Source organism: Saccostrea echinata, unplaced genomic scaffold, assembly GCF_033153115.1.
Source record: "Saccostrea echinata isolate AGI-Se365-2 ecotype Australia unplaced genomic scaffold, CSIRO_AGI_Sech_v1 ptg000003l, whole genome shotgun sequence".
NCBI classification, from domain to species: Eukaryota; Metazoa; Mollusca; class Bivalvia; order Ostreida; family Ostreidae; genus Saccostrea; species Saccostrea echinata.
In genome coordinates this window covers 11,057,586-11,080,571 of record NW_026889752.1, presented here as the reverse complement: position 1 = coordinate 11,080,571, position 22,986 = coordinate 11,057,586, and the positions used below count along the sequence as shown (strand labels likewise).

At 33.7% G+C, this 22,986-nt stretch overlaps 1 long non-coding RNA gene across 1 annotated transcript in view; it reads right to left on the bottom strand.

The window, feature by feature from the left end:
* Positions 1-10,782: 10,782 nt before the first annotated feature.
* Positions 10,783-22,986, bottom strand: part of LOC133178578 (uncharacterized) — a 33,986-nt gene continuing 21,782 nt past the window's right edge. The window contains exon 6 of the long non-coding RNA XR_009719998.1: positions 10,783-11,121. This is a non-coding gene — a long non-coding RNA (uncharacterized LOC133178578). The remainder of the gene's footprint in view (positions 11,122-22,986) is intronic.

Below are 22,986 nucleotides of genomic sequence, written 5' to 3'. Positions count from 1 at the left end.
TTATGATAAACAAAACTTTTCTGGGGAAAATTTTCTCGGCAAAAGTTATTCTGTTATTTAAAAAATAATGTGGTATTCGTGGGGTTCGAACCCTAGCAATAAAAATCCTGATCATGAGTATCATTTTCCTTCGAGACTAACACGCTAACCACTACGCTACACAGCACCTGATGTAAATCATGTTCGAGATATTGTTACATCAAAAGTAGATAGTTATAGATAAGTTTAAACTTTAGATTTAAACTTATAATGTAACAATAATGTAACAATTGACTAATTGACTTTAAGTATTTCTTGGAAAGATGAGAATGTTCTATCATAAAAGTGGATTTTTAAGGTATAGTGGGTCTTTAATTTTGCTCCATGTTTTTGTTAACCAAAAATGTATATTTTTACGCAAACTTTGAGGATAAACTTTCAAAATTATGGAGTGAAGACTCCCTCATATCGAAAATTATGTTATAGTATGAGAAAATGATCCTTTTTGCCCTCTTTGGTGTGTGTATGCTATTTCATAGGCAAATATTTTCAATCTTTTTGATATGTATGCAAATTATGGAGATTTTACATAAGGTATACTTCAATTTTAGATGAAATATCAAAGAAAATTTTGTAATAATTTAGATTTTGATATTTCATCTTCATGTTTGTCGCACTATAGGCATTGCGCTTGCTTTGTTCGCCCATCTTCTTTGAATTACATGGTCCTTTTTCCGCTAGGACCTGAGGAATGGCACTAAAATCATCAAAAGGAGGTGGGCGAACATAGCGTGCAGAAAGCCCATAGCTTCAGATATATAAAAATCATGTTCAATTTGTGAATTTAGTATTTAGAGTTCTCATTATTGAAATTTATGAAATTATGATAAACAAAACTTTCCTGAGGAAAACATTCTCTGCAAAATATATTCTTTTATTTAAAAAAATGTGGTATTCGTGGGATTCGAACCCTAGCAATAAAAAAAACCTGCGTATCATTTTCTTTCGAGACTAGCACCCCAACCATTAGACTACACAAGTCCTGATGAATAGTGGCATTTAAATCATGTTTGTGATATGACCCTTGACTTAATGGACTTCAAGTATTTCTCGAAATGATGCAAATGCTATATCATAAAAGTATATTTTTAAGGTATAGTGGGTCTTTGCTCCATATTTTTGTTAAGAAAAGAATGTATATTTTTATGCAAACTTTCAGGATTAACTTTCAAAAAAATGGAGCGAAGACCCACTCATATCGAAAAATAGTGTTAACGTATGAGAAAATGACTCTTTTGCCTTCTTTAGTGTGTGTATAACATTTCACAAGCAAATAATTTCAATCTTTGTGAGATTTATGCAAATTGTAGAGATTTTACATAAAGTATATTTTATGTTAGATGAAATATCAAGGAAAAATTTGCTATAATTGAGATTTAATTTTTCACCTTAATGTTTGTCACACTATAGGCTTTTCGCTCGTCGTGTTCACCCATCTCCTTGGTTCTATCTTCAAAAATCTTCTCAACTCCTAGACATCAAGCAGTCAAACTGTTTGCATGATTGTAATAACCATTGAGCCCTCTACCAAAACTGAAATTCATTGCCCAAGTGACAGGGGTTAGGGAGTTAGAGTTGGTCTCTAATGACCATATAGTAAAAATATATAAATTCTTTAAAAATCATCTTCTCACACCTGTATATTTTACAGATAAACTAGGTGTATGGTTATGATAAGCAAGGGTGCCCCTTCCAAAATTTTGAAATTTGTGGCCCCAGGATCAGGGGTTCCGGTGTAAGGGAGGGCCTCTATTCATTATATAGTGAAAATGCATTAATTCTTTAAAAAATCGTTTTCTCTGCTCCAGCCAGGGTAAGACAAACAAAATGCATAGTTATGATGAGCATGGGTGCCTCTTTAGAAATTGTGAACTTCATATTCCAAGGATTAGTGGCTCTGGTGAAAAAGGTGACGATAGCGAACAGTGATCGATCTTAACAAATCCGTAAACAATACGTCAAATATGAAAAAAGGGCATAAAACACTGACCCTGGGAATTTCAAAGGTTGGACCAGGTGCCTAGGAGGAGTTAGCATCCCCTGTTCACCTGTCACACCTGCCGTGAGCCCTATGTATAGATCAGATGAACAAAACATCCCGTAGTCAAATTCAGTATAAAAACAAAGGTCTCACAATTGGTATAAAACAAGTCGGTCAAAATACGATCCAATGATTAGATTTGCTAACTAGACATAACGACCATAAATTCTACGTGTGCTGACTTTAAACGAGGTTGTTGAAATCCCTGTAACACATAAACTAAGTGCATTGCTATGATTAGCAAGGCTGCCTCTTGTGAATTTCAATACCCATGGGTCAGAGGTTTTGGTGTTTGTGCCGGGCTCTATAATAGATCACATAGTGAAAATACATATATATATATATATATATATATATATATATATATATATATATATATATATATATATATATATATATATATATATATATATATATATATATATATATATATATATATATATTTTAAATTTTCTCTCCCCATGTATATTTAGCAGATAAACTATAGGAGCATGGTTATGATAAGCAAGGTTCCTCTTTCAAAATTGTAAATTTGTGGCCCCAGGGTGAGGGGTTCTGTTGTAAAGGTAGGAGTCTATTCATTTTATAGTGAATATGCATTAAGTTTTGAAAATTTTCTTTTCTGCCCCTTGGTATTAAGCAAACTACTTGCATGGTTATGATGAGCTAGAATTCCTCTTCCAAAGTTATGAAATTCATAGCCCCTGGATCAGGGGCTCTGGATGGGACTGTGTTGAATCTGAAAATACATTATTTCTTTGAAAATATTTATCTCTGCTCCTTGGCATCAAGAGGCAAACAATTTACAAAGGTATTATAAGCAAGGGAGTTTTTACCACGTTTACCAAACTCTAGACCACTTTGTCAAATATAATGGTGCTGTGCGGGGCTTTATTAACTTTTGTTCTACCGGGAGAAGTTATTCCCCTTTCTATTTATCTTTGATAAATAACCACGGTAAATAATGTAATTGAAAGGTCAATTGAATAAGAGACTTATGGAAGAATTATCACAATATATGATATAGAGGATATTCAATGTTTTGTAGATGAATATGGAATTTATTTCACGAGTGGAACAGGATTTTTTGATGTTTTCACGAGTGCGAAACACGAGTGAAAATATAAAAAAAAATCCTGTCTCACGAGTGAAATAAATTCCATATTCATCTACAAAACATTGAATTTTCTGTTTATTACGTTTTCTTAGATTTCCCTTTGCCTCTGTCTTTTCGTAACACAGTGTCATAGGCTGTGACGTCATAGTTGAGCGGTAGAGACGTAAGTGATTGCGAGATTGAAAAACGTTGTAAACATGGATTTTTAACGACATATTTGGAAAAACTTTGGCAGTATAACTATTAGTCTCTGTCAGGATGGCTCATTAACTCTATCTTATAACTGGCCGGGGATTTTTAAAAAAATACTCTTCGTGAAGGGAAGGAAAATCGTAAGTTTTGCCGCAATTCTGATATTTTCACACTGAGAATACCATTTTGATATCTTTTCACACTGTGTCAGAATATCACTTTTATTCAGTAAATAAATTACAGTATTTCACTGTTGAAAATGTAATAAACAAAAGTACTTTCATAGTTTTTAATGATCAGGTATAGACGTGTAAAAAATAGATAAACAAAATGAATAAAAATAACCTTTCTTTGTACATTGGGAATGAAATGGGTGTATTAAGTGCTGAGCATTAGCCTGCATGATGGTTGTGACAAATGGGAGCAAGTCAGACAAGTAAATAGATGTCGAATTTTTTTTATGAACCCTCATCATCCTACTTCTCTTGTTTTAGGGCAACATAGCTCCATCTATTAGATTATTAGTCCCCTACCGGTGAAACCGGAGGGGACTTAAGGTTTCTTCTGAGTCTGTCCGTCCGTCTGTCTGTCTGTCTGTCCCTCTGTCTGTTTGTCAGTCTGTCCCACTTGGTTTTCCGCAATTTTTTTCTAAACGCTTGCAGATATTGAGCTGATTTTTGGTGAGCTTTACCTTGATAAGTTATAGATCAAATTTGCATTTCGTTCCACTTCATTGATTTTGAAGGAATTTTGGCATTTTCAATTTTTAACGGGAACCAGATTACACTTGCCGGTAGGGGACTAGTATTGCTAATGCAATACCCTCAGAATGCTTGTTTTGTTTTATTTTATGCTTAACAAGTATGTTTCCTTACAGTGTCGTATTTATAAACAGGTGACAATTATGGTCCTTGGGTCTTTAATTATAAACAAGGACATAAACAAAAATATTGGTTAAATTTGCTAAGGTTCCATTAGTTTTCAGCTCACCTGAGGCAAAGGCTCAAGTGAGCCTTTCTGATCCAGGTTTGTGCGTTGTCTGTCGTTGTCGTCAGTCAGTTTTTCTGATCACCTGTTGTCCAGCGTCTGTCTGTCTGTAAATGTTTCACATTTTCGACTTCTTCTCAATATCCACTGGGCCAATTTTATCCAACTTTACTTGGCGTAAAATATCCTTGGCTAAAGGGAATTCTATTTTTTTTAAAGATTGGCCAAGCCCCTTCAAAGGCACCTGTTATCACCTCTGTTCTTTTTAGAGGTCCGTGTTTGTTCTGCTCCCGATTTGTGTTGTTTCAATAGACTTTGATCTTGATTACTCTTCGTTATCTCTATATTTCAAGGAAGCATCTTCAGGTAGTGTAGATTCAAGTTTGTTCAAATCATGCCCCCCGGGGCTAGGGTGGGGCTCCAATGGGCTATCAAAGTTTTACATAGAAATATATATGAAAATTCTGTAACAGCAAAGCAATGATTAGTCATATTTATATGGAAGCATTGTCAGGTATTGTCATGCGAAACAAAAAAATGTTTAAGGAACAATATATGTGGGGCGACAATATGTACAGTGAGGGTGAGGTACATAATGTCGCCAGCGACAATATGTACATGTGTAACTTTTCAGCCGGCGACAATATGTACCGATGGACGACAATATGTGCAGTGAGGGTAGGTACATATTGTCGCCGACGACATTATGTACAAAACGACAATATGTACCGTCACAGGACTATTGAAATAAACTCGTATGAATGGACGATTATTTTTCATAAATTCAATTTGATTAATTTTAACTTGAATTTATATTGATTATAACTTTTGTGATAAATATTATTTATCGCTCTTACTATCCAAGTTTTTTTTTCTTTGCTTTAACTATAATGCTAGTAATAGTATAATATTTAAACCAAAAGTCTCTGGCGAGACTGTAGCTCTACTGGTTAGTACTTTTAACAAAGGAAAAGAATAATAGCAATTAGACTTGGAACTTTGCAACAGCAATACATAGAATAATAATCCTTGCTTTAGTCTCTTTTTATGGCAAGATTTAATGCAATCAGACTAAAACTGTAGGAGGATTAGCCTTTTGGAAGAATTTCACAGAATCTTTTTAGTAACCATGGCAACACCGTTCATCAAAATAAAAAAAAAACAATAAAGAGAATCATGTATCTCGGTGTAGTCAATTTGTATTCCAAGTTATATTAAAATCAGACCAAATCTGTTGGAGGAGTAACGACATTTTGAAAGTATTTCACAGAAATTATTTTAATGAAGAACTTACGTCGTATTACGTCACAATTAAGTTTTCGCTAGGTGTGAAGGAAACCGCTTCTATCTCATCTGAACTAACGAAACTGTGATAATGTGAAAGGGATGCAACAATATTGAAAGAATGCAAACTTGTTAAAAAAAAATCATATGAAGCAGAATTTGCCCAAAATCTTATATGTGAAAAGAAGAAAACACTTGCTGTGGCCTTCAACTCGACATTTAGATATATTGACGACGTATGGTCAATAAACAATGGTTATTTCCATTCTTATGTCAATACGATATATCCTGGTGAGTTTGAGATAAAACATACCACAGAGTCTGACACATCTGTTTCATATTTGGATATTTTACTTGAAAAAGACGTTAATGGTAATCTTACAACCAAGCTTTATGATAAACGTGATGACTTTAACTTCAATCGTCAACTTCCCTTACTTATGCAGCAATATACCTTCATCACCTGCATACGGGGTTTATATCTCTCAGTTGATTCGATACGCAAGAGCATGCTCTACGTATGTACAATTTCTAAAACGAGGGAAATTATTGACAAAAAAGTTGATGAAACAAGAATATCAGCAGTCTCGTTTCGTAATTCTATGGTCGATACAATGACCTTGTCAGCAAATACAATTTATCATTGAGTCAAATGCTGACTGACGTTTTTCATACTAATTGTTAGACCATTACGGTATTTACACACCGAATTGTTGACGAATTTTTCCGTTATTTCCCGATCATGACAAGGAGCGGGTGTGACCGGTCGGCAGGGGATGCTCACTCCTCCATGGCACCTGATCCCACCTCTGATGTTTTGGAGGTCCGTGTTTGCTCTGCTCCTATTTTGTATTGTTTAATGCAGTCTAATTAAAATTAGATGTTCCGAATCCGCTACCGCTTCTCAAACATCTAACAACATCCCATTAGGGGTCACGTCAGAGCGACCTTTCGATTATGAATAAACATAAAAATTTTGGCCAATCAGATTCAATCTTCTGTATACAATTCTAAAATTAGTTCCATCTTTACATCTTTACATTATTGATGCTCAGTAGACTGTCTTACGTTGAATTAAAGTAATTTTGGTATAAATTGAACGTATAGTCCGCCAATCTGTCATTCTTACCTGAATAACGCAAACGAAATTGCACAAACTACTATATATCCCGCACGTCACATTCATATATAGCACGGTCTTTACCATGTATATTTGTTTACTAAGAAACCCCTCGGGCATTTAGGTTTGGCAGTAAAAAAAGAAAGGCATCCGAACTATAAGCCAAGATTTCCGAGACGGCGATTTCATTGGGTAATCGAAAGGTTGCTCTGACGTGACACCTAATGAGATGTTGTTAGATGTTTGAGAAGCAGTAGCGGATTCGGAACATCTAATTTTAATTAGATTGTGTTTAATGGACTTTTGAGCTTGAATACTGTTCGTTATCTCCATATATTTCATCTTCAGTTTTCAACAAAAAGTACAATATCTTGATAATTAGGTCTATTTCAAATTGTGTTTATGTACAGTATTATCTTTTACGAAATGGTGTGTTTTCACATTCTATCCCTAATATTCAAAATGTTTTTGTAATTATTTATACGTATCTTTGGTGGTTGGTGTATAAAAAATTCCTGAATTATTGATTTTGTAAATCAAAATTAACATTATTTGATATATATTTGCTTAGTAAATCTGAAAGTAACCTCATAACATTCATATAATTATTGAATCTTATGTTAGTGCACAAAGGTCAACAGAAGTAGTAATAATTAAGGAGTCGCCCGCGTGGCGCAGTGGTTAGAGGGTCTGCTCTAGAGTCTCGAAGAAAGGAGTTGATCCTTACGTCGCGGGTTCGAATCCCACTGTGGGACATGGAGACCGGTCCTTCGGATGAGACCGTATAAACTGAGGTCCCGTGTCGCAGTAGGTGCTGGCACGAAAAAGATCCCTCACTGCTCAATGGCCGTAAGTGCCGAGTATAGGACAAAATTTGCAGCTCTCCACCGGCAAGTGGTGGCGTCTCCATATGAGTGAAAAATTCTCGAGAGGGACGTTAAACAACATACAAACAAACAAAAGTAATAATTAAGGACATACGCAACGTACCTTACCTACTGATAAGTTTTTAAGATATTCTTAATTTAAGATAATATTGCCATCAGATGTTCGTAGACAAAAAATCAGCATGCATTACCAGGGGTTTTGAAAAGATATCAATAGTTGAAATTTTTTGTAAATATCAAAGAAAAATACACAACTAGAAATATGTCCATAGGACATGAATGCCCCGCCAAGGGTATATTAGTAATGCAACATGAAAATTTGTGTTAGTGTATGGAATTTGATGATACTATCTTGAATAGTTTCTTTAAAATTGAAATTGAAATCCAAAAAGTTGGATAGAGATGATTCTCACCAAATCTAAAAAGTTGGATAGAGATGATAAATTCTCACCAAATTATGTATAAGTGCATAAGCTTACATAAATATATCTTAAATGGTTTCTTTAAAATAAAGCAAAATGCGAAGTTATGGAAATGAGGTCAAGGTCACATGAAACTTCAAGGTCAAACGTTTTTGATGCAGTTGAATAGTTCTCACAAATGCGTATGGGCATATTAAGTTTGATAAAAATATTTTGAATGGTTTATATAAAACTGAGCTAAACATTAATTTAAAATAAATGAAGTTAAGGTCAAAGGAAAGGTCAAGGTCAAAAAATGTTGATGCAGTTGAAAAGGCTACACCAGTATGTATTAGCATATAAAGTTTGATAAAAATATTATGAAAGGTTTCTTTGAAACTGAATTAAACACAAATTGAGAAAAGTGAGGTCAAGGTCAAAGGAAAAGTCATGGTAAAAAAAATATTGATGCATTTGAATAGCTTATATCAGTATGTATCAGCATATGACGTTGGACACTAATTTAAAAAAAAGTGAGGTCAAGGTCAAAGGAAAGGTCAAGGTCAAAAAATGTTGATGCTGTTCAATAGCTCTCATCAGTATTTATCAGCATATGAAGTTTGATAACACTATATTGAATGGTTTCTTTAAAACTGAGCTAAACACTAATTTAAGAAAAGTGATGTCAAAGGAAAGGTCAAGGTCAAAAAATGTTGATGCTGTTGAATAGCTCTCATCAGTATGTATCAGCATATGAAGTTTGATTACACTATCTTGAATGGTATCTTTAAAACTTAGCTAAACACTAATCTAAGAAAAGTGAGGTCAAGGTCAAAGGAAAGGTCAAGGTCAAAAAATGTTGTTGCAGTTGCATAGCTCTCATCAATATCTATCAGCATATGAAGTTTGATAAAAATATCTTGGATAGTTTCTGAGAAACTGAGCTTTGAACAGAGCTAAACGCAAAGCGTGACGGAAGGACGGAAGACGGACATGACAAACACTATATGCCCCGGCCATATTCATGGCGGTGCATAAAAATTACTAAACACATATTCTAGATGTTTTGATTATCCAAACTTGTTTTAGAAGAAGTGTACAACAGCATATATGGACATTAAAATGTAGCACACAGTTTCTTTAAGTATTGGAACTCTTTAACTCCAGGAAAAAGGACAATAAAGTTAAAACTACGTATGTCCTTAAGAAAAACTATCTGTCATTAGTTTGCAAGGAAAGATATATATTTTACCCACTTTTTATAATCATTAGGGTATATTCTTCATCATATTACAGATTGGAAACCCTGTGACAAAGACTCCTCGAAAACATTTTAAAATTGTGGTTTAGATTGACTCCAAAATAAAATCCCTTGAAAAATATTGAGCGCTTTTGCTTATATTTCATGTTATATGGGCTTAATCTTTCATGTCAATTTAAAAATATAAGTATTTTTTCTTGTGTAAAATAGCTGACTATTTTTAAGTAAATAAAATCAGTAAACGATGATATTTCCTAAAGTATTTTTGTTATTTTCCGTCTAGTTCTTGTGACATTTTACCACTAAAGATGACTGAAAATGTCTAGTTGCAGTGTATGATTATCGTTTCAAGTTGCATAAGCTGCAGTATATTCTTGAACAAGGAAACATGCCTTTTAATTTGGATTAATTAATAAGCGAGTGCTAATTAATGATTTTGGAAAGTTTGAAAATCCTTTGATAAAGTCTTTTCGGACATAGGTTCTACCTTAGGTAACCAGGGCAGCACTGTTTATTGAAATCAAAACCGATATATAGAAGTATGTAGCCCAGTGCAATCTACTTGTGTGCCAAGCTAAACTTAAATCAGACTAAAACTGTAGGAAGAGAAGCATTTTAAAGAATTTCTCCGAAATTTCTTTTGTTAGCAAACAAGGCAACACCATTCATCGAAATTAAAAACTGATATAAAGAATGATGTATTTCAGTATACTTGTGTGCCAAATTATATTGAAATCAGACCAAAACTGTAGGAGGAGTAGCGTTTTAAAAGTATTTCACAAAAGTTTCTATGTTTAGTAACCTTGGCAACACTGCTCATCGAAATCAAAAACCATTCAACAGAACTATGTATCTTAGTGTAGTCTACATGTGTACCAAGTTATATTGAAATCAGAAAAAAAAACTGTAGGAGGAGTAGCATTTTTGAAAAATTGTTTAAAGACAGCTAGACAGACCGACGACAGACACATTACTATTGCATAAGCTCTTCTGGCCTCAGGATCATGAAGCAGTCTTCGACTTGTGTCCAAATTTCATTCATTCCAAAAATGAATATTTATTTGAAACTGATTCTTGAAAATTAAAATAAACTGCACGAAAGGGAAACAAGCTTAAATATCGTTTCAAATTTCATGTGGTTTCTATCGTTAAAATTTAAGACAATTGACAAATTCTGACTTAAGTCTAAGGCTGCTTCATGATCTCGGGGCCTGGTTTCTGACCAGTAGAGCTAAAAACGGATGACCACCCTTTATTTACGTCTTTAATGATGTTATAGCAGGTGACAAATGCATTCCTTGGAACACTCTTAGTTCATTATATCACTATCTTTGGTCCAGAAGGTATACTGTCTGGTACTTGTACGTCAAAAATGAGAAAAAAACAAGCATTGAAATTGAAAATACTTTTTATTATTAAATGCATATTTAATTAAGAATAGGAAAACCAGAGATGAATAAAATAACCATCATGCATGAAAAAAAATCAAAACATAAAATTTTTATATTTACACATGCAATAAAAAGTGAAAAATACAATGCAAATATTACCGGGGTATGTTCACGCATGAATCCTAGTATACCTTATACATGTACAATTGTACCATTTTTATAGCTTTTGAGGTCAAAACAATGAATTTACAACCCAAGGAGTACACTATTCGCCGAGTCTAAGGTTAATTTAAGGTTGGTCTATCCTAATCATAGGAATATCTCCATTTACTGTAGAACCATTTGGTACATTATATGACTGACCTCATTCCAGTTCCTTCCCCTTCCATATATTGTGTAGGCTGTGAAAAAAAAAATAGAAGAAAAATATCACTTTACTCTCATGGCATATAATCAAACTTTTATATCTGATTCTGGTCTACAATTAAAGAAACTTTTAGAACATGGTTAGATGACAGCTTATACAGAGATTGGAAACAAGAAACATGCTCCCTTGTTTCTGTGCAATAAATAATTACATGTATTATACACTTTTTCCAGTGGTTGCAACTGTAGCTTTCTGTCATCCATCTCAATTTTTTCAAGCCAGCAAGCTTCAATTGCTTGGATTTTTTGCAGGGGACATTGCCATTGAGAATAATTCACAGAAATTAAACATGTAAGCATTCATGGCAACAGTTTGTCAAAATCAGAAACCAATAGAAATGATTCTGTATATTAGTGTAATTGTATGCCAAAATGAAATTGTACAAAAACTGTAAGGGGAGAGAGAAAAAGAGAAACAAGATTCCCATGAACCACAATGCTCACCTGAATAACCTTTGTCCTGCTGTTTTTGATTTTAAGACTTTAATCCCTTAAAAAAATTGACTTCATATTGTGACCAAACTCTAGTCTCAACGGGTCATGAAGAGGCATCCCCGCTCATCATAACCACACATCTAGTTTATTTGCTAAATATACAGGGGAAGAGAAGATTTTTAAAGAATTTATGCATTTTCACTATATGATCATTAGAACCACTCACCCTGGGGCCATGAATTTCACAAATTTGGTAGAGGGCATAATGTTTATAACAACAATGGCAACAATTCAACAGCTTGATGTCCAGGAGTAAAGAAGATTTTTAAAGATTGGTTAATTTTGATGGTTTTAGCCCCACCCCTGACACCTGTAGGTAGGGTGGAGCTACAACAAAGGATCAAAGTTTCACATAGGAATATACATGAGAAAAAATCTCCTGATGAAGAACGGCAAGGCCATATTGATTGAGGTGAGTGCTGTGGCCAATGGGCCTCTTGTTTAATTTTTAAATCCTACTGTGGTCACATCATTACCTTGCAGCCATGAATCAAACTAATTTGAATATGTGCTAATTAAGAATGCTTGTATATCATATGAATGTAACTAATCATCACCGTATGGAAAGTGCTAATCGAAAATCTACTTGATTTGGATCACTTGCTATATTGCTTTGGGTACTCTGATGCATTGTGGGTAACGAAGAAATTCGGCAAGCAAAAGATGAGGAAAAGTTATTTTAAGCAATTATGTAACGTCTTGACTTAATGGAATCATTGAAGATTTATCCGAGTAAAAATGGAGAACTTTCAGGAATCCAATACCGTTCTCATTTACTAAGTTAATATGGGATTTTCGCTTATTTTGAATTATTTTAAATGTATTTGATCATTTTTAAACGATATTCTGTTGTAAAAGTGTTTGTCTAAGTTTTCTCCCCAATTTACCCACGAAACATCTTCTAATTTCTATAAATTACACTTTTTAAAGAAAATGAGCGATTCTTGTTTTGAGTGAATGCTATAGTATGTTTGCAACATTTTTTTGTGATGGCTACACTTTTTTTGGACACTTTTTCCAATTTGCATGAAATTAAGATTTATTGTTTTATGATAATATCATTGTGATTTAAACATTATGGAAAAAAAACATTGGCATACATAATCACAAGGGAAACATTAATTAGTTGAAAGAAGTTAAACAGATATAAATAAGTACAGAATTTAATGAAATGTGCAATCATTGTTTGTGTTCGTGGGATACTTGGTTTACGTTTTGTTGTGTTAATACGGAAATGCTGTGTTTGATAAGCCTAAAGTACTTCTGTCTTAATACATTGCAGTTAGTTTGATATTTTCTTAAAGAATTGAGGTGTAAAAGGCGCGTACAATCCTCCGATCTGAGAAAAGACACTTCTCAATTCTGAAAGTTCATGAAAAGTTATATTTTTCAAAAATTGTATTGTCAATTTAATCTTCTCAACATTTACTTCCTTTATTTCATTAAATAACTTATTGATAAATAATATATTTTTCACTTATGTTTTAAAGTATGTGAAAAGAAAAGAAAAACCTTCACACATGATTTGAACCCTCTCCAAAGCTCATAATTAGGCGTAAGACTGAACATGTTAACCACTATACGCTACGAAGTCTTCTTATCTTTATTGTGTGTCATTGCGCTTTACATAAACGTATTTGTTGAAACATATAATTTTTTCCACCTATCATATAACCTATGATATCACTGAGCCGTATTTTGGCTGATTTGTTTCAAAACAACTGTTAGGCCTTTGTTTTTATACTAAATTTGATTACGGAATGTTCCGTTTACTTGATCAATACATAGGGCTCACTGCGGGTGTGACCGGTCAACAGGGGGTGCTTACTCCACCTAGGCACCTGATCCCACCTCTGGAATTACCGGGGATCCGTGTTTATCCCCTGCTAACATATTTGTATTGTTTGTAGATTTTTCAAGATCAATCACTGTTCGTTATCTTCACCTTTTTCATTCCAGAAATGTTCGATTTTCATATAGAATGGGTTCAAGACTCCATTTTTTTGAAACATAAAATAGAATTTACATTTTACTTTTCCGTCATTTAAACGCGCTAAAATTGAATGGAGACTTGACCCATTCATATTCAAAAATAATTTCTTACGGCTCTAATATACCCATTTTCCACTGAATATGCTTTACTGTCAAGTTAAAAAAAACAATTATCAATCAATAAGTCATTAGATAAAATAAATTCATTGAATCAAATAAAATTGAGAAATATATTGTCACAGAGCGGAGGATTGTCCTCCCCTTATATGCCCTCTTTCTTTTAGAAAAATATAATAAAGAGATTATAATGCAACTTTTGTAATATTTTACCAATTTTCACACTATCATTAGACATCAGAATTTACCACTCTGATAAGTGAACCAGAATCTATGAAGACTAAAGTTTAATTAAAATTTTGCATTATTCTCATAGAGAGATCCAGCAAAGTGGAAATAGGTCAGAGGGTCAAAACTTCGTAAGTGAAACTATACATATTAATGAAAAAGAAACGTCATTAGAATTTTTTTTTTAATTTAGATGCTGTCATAAGACAGTAAAATCTGCAGGTTCAGAGTGTCTGCAGTCACCTTCGTACCTCAGTAACTAACCAAGAAGCCACACTACTTTTTCTATAATTCATACAAATACATATGTATCACGTTGAGCATAAAATGCTCAAGGTGGGCATATGACCCATGGACCTCTTATAAAAGTATTTTTCTATAATAAATGCATTAATAGTCTGAAATTAAAAAAAATGAAGCATGGATTCTCTTTGAAAAGGATTTTTGAGAAAAAAATTGTTTTAATTTAGTTTCTATAATTTTTCCCCAGGATGAAAACCTTGCGCATAACACCACCAATCATATTCAAAAAGATGACTCGGCCATTGTTAAAAAGAGGAATCTGAGGAAGAAAATAGTGTGCCAGACTGTTATGAACACAACGTACCATCAATAAATAATTTTGCTGAGTGCACTAAATGCTATACGTATACGCGAAAATAGCATAGCCGTCATGGCAACAAAGATAGCTTTCTGGATATTTTCTACGCAAACATAAAATAGCTCACAAAAACTGGGATAGATGCATATTTGATGTAATTGTCAAGGTATAAAGAAGACCTTGTAGTCGAATATGATAGCTATCATTTGATAAAGATTCATATGAAACATAACGATAAATATTTTATTTAAATAATGTCCACAATCCATTTAAGTGAATGATTAGTCAAAAAATGACCATGAGACGCGTTAAAAACGCTTGCTTCCGATGTTTAGGAGGGAAAGATGATACAAATATATGGTAAACTTTAGATATAACAAGAAAAGTCTCATATTAGCTATTTTATTATGTGTAAGAAAACGTATATAAATGACATTTTTTGTCTAAATGTAGAGACAGAAATTTCAAATGATCCATCAAAAGTATAGCTAGTAAATCAAGTAGATTTTCGATTAGCACTTTCCATACAGTGATCATGGCCCTGCTGTATTTTCAAGTTTAAGGTTTTTTTTAAAAAAAATCCTATATTTCCATGTAAAATTTTGATACCCTATTGTGACCCCATTCTAACCCAACGAATTGGGGAAGAAGGGGGGGGGGTGTTGCATGATTTGAATTTGCACTATCTGTACATACATGCAAATTAATGTGACAAACATGGCCCTTCATATTGCTATTGAGAAATTGTTTTTCACGTTTTTCCCTACATATTCCAACAAGCATTCCGAGAGTATTGCATTAGCAATACTAGTCCCCTACCGGCAAGTGTAATCTGTTCCCGTTAAAAATTGAAAATGCCATAATTCCGTCAAAAATCAATGAAGCGGAATGAAAAGAAAACTTGATCTATAACTAATCAAGGTTAAGTCACATACCAAAAATCTGCTCAATATATGCAAGCGTTTAGAAGAAAATTGTGGAAAACCCTTAACAAGTTCCGTCAAAAATCAATGAAGCGGAACGAAATTCAAACTTGATCTGTAACTCATCAAGATACACTCGCATACCAAAAATCAGCTCAATGTCTGCAAGCGTTTAGGAAAAAGGTGCGGAAAACCAAGTGGGACAGACTGACAGAAAGACAGAGGGACAGACAGAGGGACAGACGGACGGACAGACTCAGAGGAAACCTATAGTCCCCTCCGGTTTCACCGGTAGAGGACTAATAAAAATCTGATCCCCAATGGCAGCACCCTACTCCCCAAGGCCATGAATTGAACAAACTTGAATCAGCACTATCTGAATATGCTTGGATATTAATATCAGCATAACAAGCTTAGAGTAAAGTGCCATGGCAAACAATTTTGATTCATTATAAATGTAATTCGTTATGTCTGATAAATTCATACAAAACTACAGGGAACAAGCAAATTCAAAGATTGTGGTCCCTCGCTTTTGGTGTCTTAGTGGTTGGGAAGCAGTTATTTATGGCATATTGTAATGCACATGCAAAATTTAAATTCCCTATTTTCTCTCATTCAAAAGTAATCAGTAATATTAAAAATTTTGAAAATTAGGTCAAACTTCAAGATCAAGGATAGGGGTTAAAAATCATAGTAAATTTGGAAACGTTTTGTCACAGGTAATGCACATGTCAGTTATGAATATGCCATCTTCTTTCACTCAAAAGTTATCAGCAATGATAAAAGTTTAGAAAATTAGGTCAATCTTGAAGGTCAAGGTCACTGGTGAAATATTATTATATTATTACACATTCAGAAACGTCTTGTCACAAGTAATGCACTTGTCAAATATGAATGCCCTATCTCCTCACATTAAAAAGTTATCACAAATGTTAAAATTTTTGAAATTAACTTATTAAGAACAAACTTCAATGTCAAGGTCACGGGGTCATATATCATAGCATGTTTGGAAACGCCTTGTCACGGGTAATACACATGTCAAATGTGAATGCTCTATCTTTTCTTATTCAAAAGTTATAAACAATGTTTAAATTTTTGAAAATTAGGTCAAACTTCAAGGTCAAGGTCACAGGGTAAAAAATCAGAGTATATTTAGAAAGGTCTTGTCACAGGTAATGTACATGTGAAATATGAAACTCTATCTTTTCTCATTCAAAAGTTATGATCAAGGCTAAAGTCATGTTAAATTTTTTGTAAAGTAGGTTCTTCAAGATCAAGGTCACGACGTCAAAAGTCATAATATATTTGGAAAGGTCTTGTCACAAGTAATGTACATGTGAAAAATGAAAGACCTCTCTCTTCCTATTCAAAAGTTATAAACAAGGTAGAAGTTATGTTAATTTTTTTTTAAAATTACATCAAACTTCAAGGTCATGGGGTAAAAAATCAAAGAATTTTTGGAAATGTCTTGTCACAAGAAATGCACATGTCAAACATGAATGTAATATCTTCTCTCATTCAAAAGCTATAATCAATGTTAAATTTTTGAAAATTAGGTCAAACTTCAAGGTCAAGGGGTCAAAAATCAGAGTATATGTACATGTGAAATATGAAATATGAAATTTTTGAAAAGTAAGTCAAACTTCAAGATCAAGGTCATGTGGTCAAAAGTCATATTATATTCGGAAAGGCCTTGTCACAGGTAATGTACATGTGAAATATGAAAGCCCTAGCTTTTCTCATTCAAAAGTTATGACCAAGGTTAATGTTTCTATGACAGACTGAGAGATGAATGAGATTTAATGTCCCCTCGCTTTCACGAAAGCAGGGGACAATAACAAGATGTGTTTGTGAAACACTGATGTCCCGTTATGGCAGCTTATGGCAAAGGTTAAGTTTCTCAAATGCAAGTCAAACTCAAAGGTCAAAAGATCAAAAATGTTGGTACCCAAAAAAAGGTCTTGTCTCAAGGAATATACCTTAAAAATAAGAGAGCCCTAGTACCAACCGTTGAAAAGTTATGGTGAAGGTTAAAGTTTTTCAAAAGTAAGTCAAACGTCAAAGTGAAGGTCAAATGGTCAAAATTAATGGTGCTACATGTAACGGGAAGGTCTTGTCACAAGAAACAAATGTGTGAAATATGAAAGCCCTAGCACCAACCATTAAAAAGTGAAGGACAAGGTATTATTTTTTCAAAGTAGGTCAAACTCCAGGGTCAAGGATAAAAAGTCAAAACTATTGATACCCAAAGGAAGGTCTTGTTACAAGAAATACACATGTGAAATATGAAAGCCCTAGCTCCAAAGGGTCACAATTGTTAGTACCCTAGCACCAACTGTTCAAAATTACGGAGAGAGAATTTTCAAGAGAACGTCAAACTCCTACATGTAGGTCAAGGTTAAAGGGTCAACATTGTCGGAAAGGCCTTGTCACAAGGAATACACCCTCGAACCTAAGCCCTAGTACGAACCGTTCAAAAGTTATGGCCAAGGATAAAGTTTTTTAAAAGGGGGTCAAACTCCAAGGTTAAAGTCAAAACGTTAATAATTATTAATACCCAAGAAAATTCTTCTCATAATGAATACACATGTGAAGTATGAAAGCCCTAGCACCAACTGTTCAAAAGTTTTGCACAAGGTTAAGTTTGGTAAAATTTTGCAAAAGTGGGTCAAATTCCAAGGACAAGATCAAAAGGTCAGATATGTCGGTACCCAAAGAAAGGTCTTGTCACAAGAGATATACATGTACATGTGAAGTATATCACAGCTCCAACCAATCAAAAGTTATGGGCAAGGTTAAAGTTTTTGCAGACAGACAGACGGACGGACGGACAGGGCAAAAACTATATACCCCCGAATCTTCGATTAGAGGGGCATAAAAATCAGTTTGCTGTTACCAATTCAATTATATAAATTTCTATTATAGACCTATATACATATATAAGTATATTAAAATTAAACATTTCATTAAGGTCTTTCGTCTTCACGAAAGACCTTTTAGTGATTCTACTGTTTCTTATTATTATTAAGGTCTTTCGTCTTCACGGAAGACCTTATAGTGATTCTACTGTTTCTTATTAGGGTCTTTCGTCTTCAGCGGAAGACCCTTCTATTATTCTTATGTTTCTTTTTCAATTTTCTTATTAAGGTCTTTCGTCTTCAGCGGAAGACCTTCTTGTTATTCTTAGGTTTCTTTTCCACTATTTTTATTATTTTTTTTTTCTTACCGATTTTGTGCACGCGAGTTCTCGGAAACGGCTCGATGGATTTTCATAAAACTTTCAGGTCTGATAGAACATCAAAAAATCTAGACATATATTTTTTTATTTTGATGACGTCACTTCCAGTTCGGAGATTTCTGCGATTTTGCGATTTTTAGAGGGTCACTTTGTCCGGCAATGTTCTCAAAAACCACTGAACATAGACGTATGAGATTTTCAGTGATGATAGAGCAAACTATGGAGAATTGAATTGTGTATATCATAACCACCGGAAGTACGAAGCGCCGACGCTCGCTATAGCTCGAAAATAGTATTATTGAAAACTTCAGAATTTCTTACACCTTTTCTACAATATCTTTTTACCTGTAAATATTTTGTTAAAACATATAGAACAAAAGTTGTGTAGAATGTTACGATCTTTCAAAGGATATCAACAATAAGGGGCTGGTCCCTAAAATTAGGGAGCTAGAGGGGACAAAAGTGTTTTCCAGATATCTCAAAAAGTTTTGAGAATTTGTAAAGCATGATAGAAGCAAAGTTGTTCAAAATGACAAGAAGTAGCTAAGGAGATCATTAAAAGTCGTCAAAATGACGTCACTTTCGGTCAAACCGGAAGTAATGGTAAATGGCTCATTCTTGCTCATATGACCGTAGATGTCTCTCGATCTCGATCCCATCTCCTTTAGACGGAAGACTTATTTGTTGCTTTGCAACAAGCTCGTCTAGTTATTATTCTTTTTTTCTGCACAAATTTTGTGCAGACGATTTCTCAGAGATGGATCGATGGATTTGCATCAGATTTTCAGGGTTGATGCTAGGTTATCTGAAGTTAATTCCGGCTAAATAATTTTTTGAAAATCACTTCCGGTCGAAAGTTATCGCCCTTTTAATAAAATTCAGAGGACCTCCTTGTCTGTAATGGAACTCAAAAACGGCTTAAGCTAGAACGCTGAAATTTTCAGTGATGATAGAGGACATGTTGCCATTATGCACCTGGGTTTAGATATTTTCCGGAAGTGTCTAGTATGGAAGCTCGGTAGGGGTCGAAATTTAGGACACGAATCATGAGTGAATTTTTGAGACATTTTGTATCATATCATTAAAAGTATAAATATTTTGTTAAAACATACTGAATGATATTTGTGCAGAATGACAAGATCTTTAACAGGATATCAAGAAAAAAGGGCTGACTCATCAAATTAGGGGCCGAGAGGGGCTAAAAGTAATAAATAAATAACTCTTTAACAATCAATATTTTGGTATACATTACTGAAGCAAAAATGTTTATCTTAACAATTTACAACTATATATTATAATATTTATGTCATATGTTACATAATTAGGGGCCATAAGGGGCAGGATGCCAAATCTTAAGCATTCTATATCTCGAAAGTTTGAAATATTTTGATAAGCAATATTGAATAAAAGATGTTCAAAATAATGTTCTAAACAATATGTAACCTTTCGATTTCTGCTAAACGTCCCTATTCAGGAGTTAGAGGGCTGGCCTCTAAATATATCTTTTGCATATATCTCGGAAATGAAAAAGAATTTCTGAATAGTTGTTGAACAAAAAGTGTTCAAAATCATAAGAGCTTTAAAGCGGTATGAAGAAAAAGGGGCTGGCTTCTCAAAAAGTCTTTGAACAATAACTCTTTAACGATCAATATTTTGTAATGCATTACTGAAGCAAAAATGTTCATCTCAACAATTTACAACTATATATTATAATATTTATGTCATATGTTACATAATTAGGGGCCATAAGGGGCCAGAATGCCAAATCTTTGACGCTTTATATCTCAAAAGTGGGAAATATTTTGAACAGCAATAATGAATAAAAGATGTTCAAAATAATGTTCTAAACAATATGCAACCTTTCATATTGTGCTAAACGTCCCCATTAAGGAGTTGAAGGACCGGCCCCTAAATACTTTCTTTGCAAATATCTCAGAAACGAAGAAAAATTTCTGAGTAGTTGTTGAACAAAAAGTGTTCAAAATCATGAGAGCGTTAAAGTGATATGAAGAAAAAGGGGCTGGCCCCTCAAAATAGGGGCTGAGAGGGGCCGAAAGTCTTTGAACAATAACTCTTTAACGATCAATATTTTGTAATGCATTACTGAAGCAAAAATGTTTATCTCGACAATTCACAACTATATATTACGATATTCACATCATATTTACATAATTAGGGGCCCACAGGGGGCCAGAATGCTTTATATCTCAAAAGTGGGAAATATTTTGATAAGCAATATTGAACAAAAGTTATTCAAAATAATGTTCTAAACAATATGCAACCTTTTGATTTTTGCTAAACGTCCCCATTAAGGAGATGAAGGGCGGCCCCTAAATATATCCTTCGGATATATCTCGGAAACGAAAAAGAATTTTTGAGTAATTCCTGAACAAAAAGTGTTCAAAATCATGAGAGCTTTAAGGTGATATCAAGGAAAAGGATCTGACCCATTAAATAAGGGGCTGAGAGGGGCCGAAAGTATACAATTAATAACTCTTTAATGATCAATATTTTGTAATATATTACTGAAGCGAAATAGTACATCTTCACACACTTTATCTAAATAACATGATGTTGATATCATATATTAAGCAGTAAGGGGTCTTTAGGGGACCAGACTGCATAATCTATGGCTCAATATATCTCGAAAAGGAAGAATATTTTGATAAACAGTATTGAACAAAAGACGAACAAACTAGTATTCTGAACAATATGCACTCTTTCAATTTTTGCTAGACGTCCCCATTTAGGACTTGAATGACCGGCCTTTAATATTTCTTTTGCATATATCCCGAAAACAAAAAAGAATTTCTGGCTAGTTATTGAACAAAAAGTGTTCAAAATCATGAGAGCTTTAAAATGATATCAAGAAAAAGGGGCTGACCTCTCACATTAGGGGCCAAGAAGGGGCGAAAGTCTTTAATCTATATTCCTTTAATGATCAATATTTTGTAAAACATTATTAAAGCAAAATTATTCGTCTTAACAATTTATTTATATCATTATATTTGACCGAAAATCTCAGTCAAATTCTTATCTCATGTTATCAAAAATCGGACGGAAGACCCACTCGTTGCTCGCAACGAGATCTCATCTAGTTATTATTATTATTCTTATTTTTTAGACAAATTTTGTGCACGCAATATCTCGAGAACTATTAAGTGGTTTTTCATCAAACTTTCAGGGATAATGCGCTATAAAATGCCATTGTTACATTTGAAAGAGTTTTGGAGAAATTCGCTTCCGGTTCCAAGTTATGGACATTTTTCTGATTTCAAAATGAAATTTTATCCGCGCGAGATCTAAAGAACGGCTAAAGATATGAACTGGAGACTTATTGGAGAGCATAGAACATGATTTCCAGATGTGCGGGTTTGCCTTTTCGTGCGTCGTGAGTACTCCTGTTGCTACCGGAAGCGAATTTAAAAAGTCAATTTTTTTTTCCACTTTTACGTTTTTCAATATTTTTCTTTGATTTTAATAGGAGTAATAGACACTCTAATTCTAATGCTTAATATATAATTTGTTTTTAAAATTGTCTACCAGAAATTTTTCAAATTGATTTTTTTGACAAATCTTGTGCACGCAATATCTCGAGAACTATTCAATGGTTTTCCATCAAACTTTCATGGATAATGCGCTATAAAATGCCATTGTTACATTTGAAAGAATTTTGGAAAAATTCGTTTCCGGTTCCAAGTTATGGACATTTTCTGATTTTGAAATGAAATTTTATCCGCTCGAGATCTAAAGAACGGCTAAAGATATGAACTGGAGACTTGTTGGAGAGCATAGAACATGACTTCTAGATGTGCGGGTTTGCCTTTCCGTGCGTCGTGAGTACTTCCTGTTGCTACCGGAAGCGAATTAAAAAAGTCATTTTTTTTCAACTTTTACGTTTTTCAATATTTTTCTTTGATTCTAGTAGTGTTATATTCCTTTATAGATGCAAGTTACCGAACATAATAGGTATCAGATTCCTTGAGCGTCATATGGCGAGACGTGTTTTGTTGCAAAACATTCAAGTCTTTTCATTAATGTGTTAGTAATTGGAATAATCCACTTTGGGGTAAAGAGGAATATAAAATGTGCAAGAAAACTTAGTGCTGCCTTTATGTTACTTGTCCGTATACGATATGTTATATGTACAGTGTGATAAATAAACATTCTTAGGCTCGAAAATCAGGCTATAGCAACATATTTTTTTTTTCAAATTTCATTGAAGCTATCACGTACACTTATGCAA